Raw genomic sequence first — 9860 nt, forward strand, 5'->3', positions numbered from 1 at the left:
GAAAGGGAGCCGGCTATCTTTCATGCCGAAGCTCTCCCACGGTGCAAGATCGGCAGCTAGTTGTGTTGTGATAAGCTGGATGTTTTATCGAACGAAGATGACTGCTTCAGGTAAAGATGTTCAGAGCAAAATGTCGTTATTAGCTGTTTCGGTGCTAAACGATGCAGAAATGCATGCTAATGAGACAAGAAGAAAGAAAGAATGGACGGAAAACTGGATTAAGAGGAGAAACGCTGGAAAAGGTGTGCTCTCCATGCTTCAGAAAGAGTTGAGGTTAGTTCGCTTGTGACTGAGCGGTTCCAGGCGCTTCAGTCTGGAACCGAGCGATCGCTACGGTCGCAGGTTCGAATCCTGCGTCATGTATGGATGTGTATGATGTCCTTATGAAACGTCCCCTTAGAAAAATTGTACAAGACTGGTCTATATGAAACGTCCTCTTTGAACAATTGTACATGACTGTGCTTAAACTGACACACAATAGTTTTTAGCGCAACAAAATCTGACTTTCAATAATCCCTACAAGAGAATGGCCCTGACTAACATTAACCTCCATGTTTCACAAATCATTTACCTCACAAAAATCTTCGTTACTCGAACTACTGCAATACAGCGAGCGCCACTACTGCCAGCTAACTAAAAGATTCAAACTACGGAAGTCACTAACTACCGATAGGCACAGTTAGCAAATGAAAGATTTTAATAGAGAACAAACAATGTATTTACCTTTATAGTCATAATATATATATCAGTTCATGACACCAATTCTTACAAATTTCAAAACTCTGCCATCTCTCTCCCCACGTCCACCACCACTGGTGGCTCACCTCCAACTGCGCAACACTACGCGCTGTTAGCATCCAGCTGCCGCTGCCCGACACTACCACTGCGCACAGCACAGCCAGTGATTTTTCATACAGAGCGCTATGTGGCGTTACCAATAAGAACACCTAAACAGCCTACTTACATAGCCTCCATGCTCCCCACAAAAAAATTTTACAAATTGTTTTGGGCAGTGGCCATTAATGATTTGATAAAATTTTTCATAATTACTATAACAAAGATATCAAATGCACACACTTATTGATACAATGTTGGTCAGAAGCTAAAATTTTTTCACAGTCCATAAAGACAGTCCTGATCGTTCATCACAGTAAAATAGCAGTGTTTTTTTCAAAGTCTGAGCAATAAAAGAAATTGCACTTAGAAGTAGTGGATTTCTAAGCAGTCTTGAAGAAGTAGTGTGGTCCTTCCAACGAAAGACAGTGCTGACTCTTGACATGCAGACAGGTAATGGGCCACAGCAGAGTCAGTCGATGTTGAAGACTATCGGTAGGTAGGTCATCACAGAGCAGACCCACTGTAGCCCTGGTAGAGATTACTATTGGTGGGCCACCAGAGGTGCAGACCCACTGCAGTCCTTGTAGAAATAATGATATTGGTGGGTCATCAAAGGTGTACACCCACTGACGTCCTTGTAGAAATGGCCAGCAGCCATCTGTTTGACCTTGCAGGCGCACAATCACCATTGAAGAGTCTTGCGGATAATATAGCAAGTCCATAACCGCCACTTGTGCACTCACAAAAATTGTTTTTGAAATGTCCTTACAACCAGCAATGGTGTTATCCAGTCCCTTACTGAATTATTAACGCACGTGCAAACACTATCAGTCCCTACTTCTCACATATTGTCCATATACTATGACCAACAGAAACGTGTGCAGTGAAATGTAATTTACAAGTTACTTAATTTGATGAACTGGTGTCAATTATAATTTTATAACATAAGAATACAATAACAAAGGTACAAAATACATCTTTAAAGAACATAACAATACAGATAACATTTGCAGTAGTACAGGCTTTACAAAAGAATCAAAATAGCAAATACATCAGTGTTACAAAAATTACGACATAAGTACATACATAAAAGATCAGAATAACTTTTGAAACATCAACCTCACACATGAGCATTAGAACAAAACAGAATAAATAATGTAAATAATGTAAATTACTAAGTAAATAACATGTTATTAATGCAAATTATATTTGAGGATAACAGTATTCCTAATCATAGTGAATGTAGCTTAGTATTAGAAGAGAAAAAATTATATGAACAGTACACAGAGACAGGAAGAAAACAAATACACAAGGGTACACAAATGCATAGTGGGATAACACAAGAGGAAAGGGCAGGGTTTGTTTTCAGTGTAACATTTGGTACTGCAGCTCAACCCAAAACTTCATTCCATATATCATCCCTCTTATTTCAACATTTGCTCCAGCCCAAAAAAAAAAAAAAAAAAAAAAAAAAAAAATCCTATCCAAGCATGCTTTCTGTATTCTGTTCTCATCCTCTTTCAAAAATAGTTTTTCTCCACTGTACACTACTTTTTTGGCCAAACCATTTTCTTATAGCTTCTCAATGCTTTTCTTCCAATTCATAGTTAGTTTCTTATATAGTCTATCCCCACTTAAGCTAACTTAAACCTACTGAGCTCAGATGCTAAACTAAGGGACGAGGCAATGCAGCAGCACAAAACAAATTAACACAAACAGCAATGACAAAAAATCCAAGTAAGCAAAGAAAGCAGCAGTAAATGTAATAACTTATATCTAAACATGACAAACCCACAAACAGAAAAAAATAGTACACTAAAGACAACAATACAGATAAGGGAAATGTATATTCACATCTTAATGTCTATATAATTAAAGTGGTGCACCACAAAAACTAATGTTACAACAAATTACCAAGTACTTGAAAAGAAAATTATATATACAGTTACTGTTATTAGTCGCTTCTTATAGCTCTTTCCATTCCAAGAGCTCCTTTTTCGAAGAATGTAGATCATAAAATAATTATTTAATAGATCTGTTGACAGAAAGTGTTCACATTAGCAAACGCATTTAATTTTATTTTATAAAACCAATGCTGCAACACAGCTGGAAACCAGATATCAAATGAACTAAGCAACTATGAAAGGCAAAGCATTAAAATATCATTCAATAGTCATGTGACATTTCATAAGTTAGTACAAATTCTCTCAACTCTTGTAGAAAGACGCTTGTTATTATCAGATATGCAGAAGTAAATAAGTATCTTTTCCAAGTAATGAGCGCGTCGTTTTTGCGATGCTTTCTACAAAGGAATGTCAATAGCGAGGATAATGGCCTCCCTTTTTTTTCTTGTGCCTCTAAAAGGCACACACTAATGGCTTGTTTCCAGGTGGCTGTCGCCCAGCTGGGTGCCCACGACGCATTACGTGCAGGTGGTCACTTAACTGTCTTACCGAAATATTTACGACACCAGTTTCCGCTACAGTGGCAGTCTCATATAAAAACTTTCACAGGTCAAGAATTTGCGTTACACATCTGTAGAAACAAAATTCTATTAATATAACAGTGTCCAAAAAGTTTTCGTCGGCATTGTAATACATTCAAGCATTTACATACATTTCGTAACTCTTAAAGTACGATTCTTGGTTTTCAACAACCTTTTTCACAAACCAGAGTCCCTAACCACTACTCATTATTCCTTACCTTATTCGTCGACACTTCTTCAATATTTCATCATAACAGATACGTAGCATAATCAAATAACTCATGTAGCACCAGCTTATTGATCATAAACATACCGCAACAGCATAATACACATAGTCATCGTAATAACAACATCATAACACCTCAGTCAAATTCTCAAAATCGTCGTAGCTTCCTCCACTAATTTCAAAACCTAAAAAAATTCTCTGCTCCTGTCAAAAGTGTCATCTACCTCAAACGTACTTTAAAAATCATGATCCCATACCAAATACATCATTCAAAGCTCTCATAGTATCACAATGGTTCCGAAAAATATGAAGGGTTCACACAGCACAGACAAAATACAATTTCATAAGTGTAAAGTTATCCAGCTGTGTAATTACGTAAACATCTGTCACTGATGTAGTAAAATAAATGTTTGTCTCTCCCAGTTAAATGATCAGATAGATGTGTAATTTATGTGTTACAGAAATATGGTACCGATGTGTAAAGTTGTATAAGCAAATACCATATTAGCTAGGGCTCCTTGTGCTTGCCAGACACATGGTACACAAAGTAAGCGAATACCCCCCTGAGGATTAATGTAATTATATACTGAGGTGTTACAGATTACAGCAATGGAATGAAGTGTATCACGGAAAACCTTTGTATCATTGTACTTCAAATATCTTTAAAAATAAATGTTTTAAGTAAAAAATTAATCACTCAAATACGTGTACTGTAGCGCTAAACTGTGTGTCTTTTTGTAAGATAATCTCTGTGCTGTGGAAGTGTCGTAGTTATCGTCCTCCGAAAGCTAAGTTCTGCAGAAGTCAATGTACTTACCTCATGATAAACAAAAGTGAAATGCTTTGCGTATAGATGTCGTAGTTACTACGCTTATTGCTGTGATGAAGCAAGTACTGTACTATAACGTATTGTTGTGCCACAGAAAAGGCTGTCTCATTGTAGCTATACCACAAAGTTACTACTAAAACATGTTTTCCTTTCCAGAAGAATTCAGAAAAACTGTGCAGATATAAAACAGATACACCGCAAAAGCACAATGTAAATTGTGTCACACATTAGTAGCGTTGTGATATAATCGTGTAGCTATCAAAGAAACCAAACGCTAAGTCATCTTTAATCTCACAGAAAGTACTTCAAATAAATAATGTCTTTTCAACTGAACCAAAATGTTGCATTAAAACCTCATTAACAGTATATGTTCTAAGTATGTAAGCCTTATAGTCGTTATGTAATCGTGCAACTAACAAGCAAGAATGTACACACACAATAACACTGTGACGTCTGTTCACTATAACAATGCACTCGTAAATACTGTCTAAATATGTTCCGTAGGTTCTAGACTGGATAGTAAACTTCAAACATTGTTGCATATTAACAGTTTATAAGTCTGACAAAGCATACTATTAATGTAAAGTGAAAAGTTATATGGCAAAGGCAAAGTTAAAAAGCAGATTATCTTTCAATAAACGGTTTTACATGTGAAATGTAGTACAATCCTTTACTCTTCCTAGTGCTCAGAGTTAACTTGAACGCAATTATCATGCGGTATACGTCGGTAAAGAATACTGGAATTTTTCTCAAGGTTAGCGTCTATGTAATTTTTCTCTGCTCCAGCCGGAACACGCGGCTGCCTGCGGTGTGACTCATTGTCTGTCTCTTTGTTGGCGCGCGCCGTTATTGGGATTAGCAGACCTAACTTCTACAAATTCACCTTGACGAGAAGGCCCTGCCCTGTTTGAATCCCGCCAGTTCTGATGGAATTCAGGTCTGTCTTTTGACGGTAGTTTCGGTAGTTTCTTTCTTGTCGGTTAAGTGGTGGAGAATTTCTTCCTGAATTATCACTGCACGGTTGTCCGTTGCGTCTGAAGTTATTCCGTCTCCCGTGATAGTAATTGTTTTGGTTCCCATATTGTCTGTTTTTATGGTAGTCTCTGTGATATTCATTACTACGGAAATACGATCTTTCTCTGTAACTATTACTGTGCCAGTAGTTGTCATACGGGTGGTGTCTGTTTTGGTCACGATTTGTGTTGTGAGAATAGCCTTGTCGTGTCCAGTTATTATTTCTTTCATCGCGGAATTGCGACGGATGTGACCTGTATGTGTTGTGTTCTTGTTCCACGATTGTCAGTGTCAATTTCTAATTCTTCTAGGAGTCACTGAAAAGCTTCAATGTCGTCTTTGCAACGGCCTGCCAAAATAATATGCCGTAAATGTTCCGGTAATTTGATTAAGCAAATGCGGATGAGTTCTGAGGGGATGTATGGGTTTGACAGGTACTGATTCTTGTGCAACATGTTTTCAAAATATTTCACAAGACTGGAAAATTCAGATTGTTCGAAATGTTTCATCATTATGATTCCATGTTTTACTCGGTCTTGTGTAGCTTGAGACCAATATACTGAGAGGAAGGCATGATAAAATTCTCCTTCACTGTGGCAATCGTGAATGACCGATCGCATTCTTACAGCTGGTTCAACCTCCAAGTAGCCACACATAAATTCTAATCTGTGTTCTAATGACCAGTTGGGAGGAAAACAATGAGAGAATTGATGAAGCCACGCTTGTGGATGAATGTCGTTGCCAGAATTCTTAAATGTTTTGAATTTACGTGCAGCAATGAACAGCTTATAGTCAAAATCATTGTGTTGGCGGGTAGCATATCGGTCTTTGTTACGTCGCGTCGGCGGTTCCATCTCAAAATTCGGTGCACCTTGCCAATTTCTTTCATAATTTCCGAAATGCCCTGTATTATTATTTTGTGGTTGTTCTGTATTGCTATGTCCCTCTTCCCGTACTGGGGCGCGAGTGTCTTCTGAAATATGTAATTCTTGTATTACTTGATCCAACTGATCTTGTACTTCCCGCATTTCTCTTTTGTACTGTGTGTTGATTTGATTTTGATTCTCTTTGAATTTTCTAATTTGTTCATACTCTTCAGTGTCAGTGAAGGCTACAGGTTTTGTGTCATTCAGATCATCATCTGCCTTTGTAGATAAGTTAGTGAACTGATCTGAAAGTTCGGCTACTTTATCCGATAGTGAAATTATTTCCTCTGTGCGTCTTTCTGAACCAGTTTTCAGAGTATCTACTGTGCCCTTTAGGTTCGCTTGAGTTTTTGCAAGTTGCGTAACCGAATCGGTAGATGCAACTGAGTCAATTTTAGCTTGCAAGGTCTCATGATTTTCATGAACAATAGGTTGCAGTTCTTTTATGGCTGCTTCGTGATTCTGTAATGCATTTTCGTGCCGCGAAAAAATAGGTTGGAAATTCTCACAAATTTGTGTTTTTACGTCATTACAGACTTTTTGACATTTCGATTCGATGTTATGTAACTCATTCGTTAAATCTTCACGTGTTTGTTCAAGTGTGTTGTCTAACATTTGAAGCTTTTGTTCCATTGTGTCTAACTTTTGAAGATTTTGTTCCATTGTGTCTAACGTTTGAAGCTTTTGCAGTGTTTGTCTCTGATTTTGTTCCATTGTGTCTAACTTTTGAAGATTTTGTTCCATCGTGTCTAACTGTTGCTGTGTTTGTCTCTGATTTTGTTTCATTTGCTGCATTAATTTCAATAATAATGTATTAGTGTCTGGAATCTGTTCCTCTATGCTTTTTGGCATTGCATTTGCACCGGCAACATTCACATTTTGACAAGCAGAAAATGTGTCTCGACTTATTTGAGAAAACGGTGAGGACGCAAAACCTGAATGTACAGTATTTCCTAGATTGTGTCCTGTCGTTTCGGATTCCTGACGCGAGCTGTTGCCGACCGATCGGTCGATAATGCTTCCCTGTTCACTAATTGTTTCACTGTCTACACCATTATTTGCAGCCCGCTCCATTTCCCTATGCACTATTACCAAATTACTACTTTGAACATTAGTTAATTCATTACATGGTGACGCTAACATACTGCTTTCGTCTTCACTGTCATTTCTCAGTTTACTTTGGAGCCTAGTATTACGTTTTTCACACGCCATTTTTGTCACAATATTTCACACGACAACACAGAAAAACACAATTTGAAGAGCAAAAATAAGAGAACACATTAACATAGAACTGAAAATAATATCTAGTTAACTGCAAGCGCAGCTGCGAAATACTTGGTGCAAATCTACATGCGTGCCACAACTGTTTTACTGTACGACAATGAAAGACTACAACTACAAAGGAGATTCTCTCTACAATTACGCGCTAGCAATAAACAAAATCTACACTTATTACACAAACTAGAAGAAAAAAAATCAGAAGATTCCAGTGAGGTATCTTCGGCTAAGGGTCGACATATGAAACGTCCCCTTAGAAAAATTGTACAATACTGGTCTATGTGAAACGTCCTCTTTGAACAATTGTACACGACTGTGCTTAAACTGACACACAATAATTTTTTAGAGCAACACAATCTGACTTTCAATAATCCCTACAAGAGAATGGCCCTGACTAACATTAACCTATATGTTTCACAAATCACTTACCTCACAAAAATCTTCGTTACTCGAACTACTGCAATACAGCAAGCGCCAGTACTGCCAGCTAACTAAAAGATTCAAACTACGGAAGTCACTAACTACTGATAGGCACAGTTAGCAAATGAAAGATTTAAATAGAGAACAAAGAATGTATTTACCTTTATAGTCATAATATATATATCAGTTCATGACACCAATTCTTACAAATTTCAAAACTCCGCCATCTCTCTCCCCACGTCCACCACCGCTTGTGGCTCACCTCCAACTGCGCAACGCTACGCGCTGTTAGCATCCAGCTGCCGCTGCCCGACACTACACTGGCAGACAACAATGCAAACTAGCCACAGACTGCGCACAGCACAGCCAGTGATTTTTCATACAGAGCGCTATGTCGCGTTACCAATAAGAAAACCTAAACAGCCTACTTACACTTAATTTAGTTAGGTTTAAACAGTTCTAAGTTCTAGGCAACTGATGATCTCAGATGTTAAGTCCCTTAGTGCTCAGAGCCATTTGAACCATTTTTGTTAGTTCGCATACCTACTTTTGTTTGAAAAGTATCACCATTTCATTACTGTTTGACTTTATAAATATACCAATAATGACTGTGATATACGACTTTATTTTATAGGATAGAAGATCGTACATAGTTTGCAAATTTTATGCGAATTGATATGGTCGAAGAAGACACACGGCATTTGCAACTCTTCCGAGTGCTTCTGCACGCAAGTGTATATTATAATAGTTTGCGCTCTTCATGACGCATAAGTACATATCAGTGCTTCAATCGCTTCCTTGGACCACTGCGGTGCCATTATTTAATAATTATAAGAACTTCCTACCGCACCTCACAACAGCAGAAAAGCGACCATCAACAAAGGCTTCCCGCCCAAGCTTTCCGCCGCTGACGTCACAAACGAAACGTCTCATGATTGGCCAACGCAGGTAGCACGCAGGGAACCTTACAAGAAAAATAGCACCGGACCCATCCTGGAAATCTTATAAGGTTCCCAGCAAGGTAGCCCGCTAGCAGACGACGGAGCCCGCTAGGTAGCCATCGCGCGAGCCAGCAAGGAAACTAACAGCGAATCTTGCTCCGTGTGAGACGGGCTTCGCGGAGTCAGTCTGGATCGCGGGCTGAGCTTGCCAGCCGTAGAGGCCGCTCGCCGCGTTTGGATGGCGGAGGGGCCAAGCCCTCAGCCACTGCGGTAGTGGGTCGGGCTTTGGAGTTGCAGTAGGCCTCCTTCATGCTACCTTGGTTGGTCAACATGCCCACATAGAGTGCCCTTAATTGTCTCAGGCCTGACACAATAATAAACGGTGACCACCATGTCTTGTCACGGTTCGTGGAAACCCATCTGCTTTTGCTGCTTGCTGCTGGCTTATTCTACTGCCATTACATCGGTCCATGCTCTTAACATGGATCAGTATCCCGATAGTAAGAATGTGCCCGTATTAAACATTGATTCAACCGTAAGATCACTTGCGTTTTACGTAATTCCGTTTTGTGAGTACGTGATCTAGAAAATTTTTTTTCTGTGCTAGTATCTTCTATGTTTAGGTATTTTTAATATTTTTCATTGTCAATTCACTTTAAGTACTTGCGGGTTGAATAGGCCCAGTTATTTGTTTTGGGTTCGTCAGTCAGAATTAAAGGCCCATGCGCATGCAGTAATTGTTTTATGTAAATTGCACTCTGTTATCCTTAAGTAACTGAGAGTCAAATGAACTCAGTTGTCTGTCCTGATTTTCTGTCATGACTGGAGGCCCGTGTGACATGTGGCACTTACTTGTGTAAATCTGACGTGTGTTGTATGTGTGTGTTTTAAATGCTGTACTGAA

The sequence above is a fragment of the Schistocerca gregaria genome, chromosome 7 (genome assembly GCF_023897955.1).
Source record: "Schistocerca gregaria isolate iqSchGreg1 chromosome 7, iqSchGreg1.2, whole genome shotgun sequence".
NCBI lineage: Eukaryota > Metazoa > Arthropoda > Insecta > Orthoptera > Acrididae > Schistocerca > Schistocerca gregaria.